This window comes from Pongo abelii, chromosome 7, assembly GCF_028885655.2.
Source record: "Pongo abelii isolate AG06213 chromosome 7, NHGRI_mPonAbe1-v2.0_pri, whole genome shotgun sequence".
Classification (NCBI taxonomy): domain Eukaryota; kingdom Metazoa; phylum Chordata; class Mammalia; order Primates; family Hominidae; genus Pongo; species Pongo abelii.
The window spans coordinates 101,788,712-101,790,799 of record NC_071992.2 but is presented as its reverse complement, the minus strand read 5'-3'; the positions used below and the strand labels follow the sequence as shown (position 1 = coordinate 101,790,799).

Below are 2,088 nucleotides of genomic sequence, written 5' to 3'. Positions count from 1 at the left end.
AATTTAATGTAATTTAATTTTTTTAAGAGATGGAGTCTCCCTTTGTCACCCAGGCTGGAGTGCAGTGGCGTGAACATGGCTTACTGTAGCCTTGACCTCCCAGGCTCAAGCCATCATCCTGCTTCAATCCCGCAAGTAGCTGGGACTACAGGCCTATGCCACCACGCCCAGCTAATTTTTAAATTTTTTGTAGAGATGGGGTTTTGCCATATTGTCCAGGCTGGTCTTGAACTCCTGAGCTCAGACAATCCACTCGCCTGGGCCTCCCAAAGTGCTGGGATTATAGGCGTGGGCCACTGTGCCCAGCCTGACCCATATTTATTAAGCACTTAACTTGTGCTGGGTACTATCCTAGGCTCTGGAGATAAAAAGAAAAATAGGACATGATTCCTATCTTCAAGGAATTTACAAGCTTCTAGGAGAATCAGTCTGGTAAACAAAAAAGCAGTATAAAGATATCAGTACTAAGTTAGAAATAATGTTGGGTAAAGAAGAAGGAATAAAGAAGCTGTGATTCATCAAAGTATTATTTATGGTAATTACGGTATTATGGCAAGACCATGGGCTTCCTGACTATTCTAGGATTCATGTCACTCAAGTAACTATAAAAATTAGAGGCAAATTACCAATTAGATTCCATTGAGAGACAGCATGATTACATCAAAATGCTGTTATGAATTTACGGATTTAAGTGTGTGTATATAGATAGCACATGTGGTAAAAAAAAAATAAGTGTACACTTTGAATAATTAACAAAACAGGCAGAGAACATGGGTGCTGATCGCTGAGTCTGAAAAATAGTACATGTCAGAGCATTGGGAATGAAATTGTCTGCCACACTCTCTTGTTAAAATGCCATCATAGACATCAATGGGCTTTGTTCTGCTTCTCCATCTCTTGCAGGTGGTTGACAAGATAAACTCTGAAAGATCTTCTTAGGAGATATTGTTTCTCATTTTTGTTTTCCTTCCATTCCTGTCATTCCACACTCTTGTCAGGGTTCTGTGGGCCTGGTGCCACCTGCCTCATGTCCAAGTGCACACAAAATGACTGCCGTTTTTGGTAGAGGGCTGCTGGGGGAGTAACAACTTACAAAGGAAATACTTGTGAAAGGGAAGTACATACAAGTCCAGGGTCCAGGAAATATTTCTTTTTCCTCATGTACTTCTTGTTCGAATGAGAACAAACTGTGGTAACTTATTCTGACTGCAATGTTGTCGGCAAGATGTCCTCCTCTTCTTTGCTGAGCTAGTAAATCATTGTAGACTCCTCTGAAGACTTGGCCCAGAGCCCTATACCACTTATTGAAGCCACTTCCTCTTCTCACCAAGTAAGGACAGTAGTAATTTTCTTCCCTGGGGACATAAGTTTATGCTTGTGAAATTCAGAACTATAAATGGTCCAAATTTGGGAAAATGAAAAAATGATAATGTAGTATAATATATAAAATACTATGATACTAAAATTGAGGGTTATTTTTTACCTTTCATTTTTTTGAACATAAACTCAAGATTTTATTGTCTTCACAATAAAAGAAAAGATGACACTTAGAATTGGATCACTTGGCCCTTTCTCTTCTTATCTACTCCCAGTTCAAAATGCATCTGTTAATAGCCTTAGACCTGCAGTTGGGCTCAATGCACTCAAACCTTAGCACAATCTTCTTTGTAGTTTTAGCCTTTTTCTGGATAATCGGCTTAGTCTGCCCACCATAGCCACTCTGCTTCCTGTAATAACGCTGCTTTCCCTGGGCATACAGAGAATCCTTGCTCTTCTTGTACTTTGTCACTTTGTGGGGTTAGTGCTTGCCTCACTTCTTACAAAAAGTCCGACGGGTTTTAGGAATGTTCACCATGTTTGTGTGAGTGCTATCGCCATGGAAAGAAAGAGGCCGGGCCGGAAACAGAAGTATATAGCACTTTTTTACTTTTCTTTTGACAAGGGCACCATGGTGGAGAGTGGATTGTGTCTTAAAGCCAGATGGCCTTCTAATTGATGACTTTTGTACTTACTAGCCAAGTGTACTTAGGCTACTTTCTTAACGTCATTTGTCTCCTATATAACACCATTTACAGCAGTAGGATTAAA

At 40.0% G+C, this 2,088-nt stretch overlaps 1 pseudogene; it reads right to left on the bottom strand.

The window, feature by feature from the left end:
- Positions 1-1,547: 1,547 nt before the first annotated feature.
- LOC134761865 (large ribosomal subunit protein eL42-like) lies at positions 1,548-1,855 on the bottom strand (annotated as a pseudogene).
- Positions 1,856-2,088: the final 233 nt, after the last annotated feature.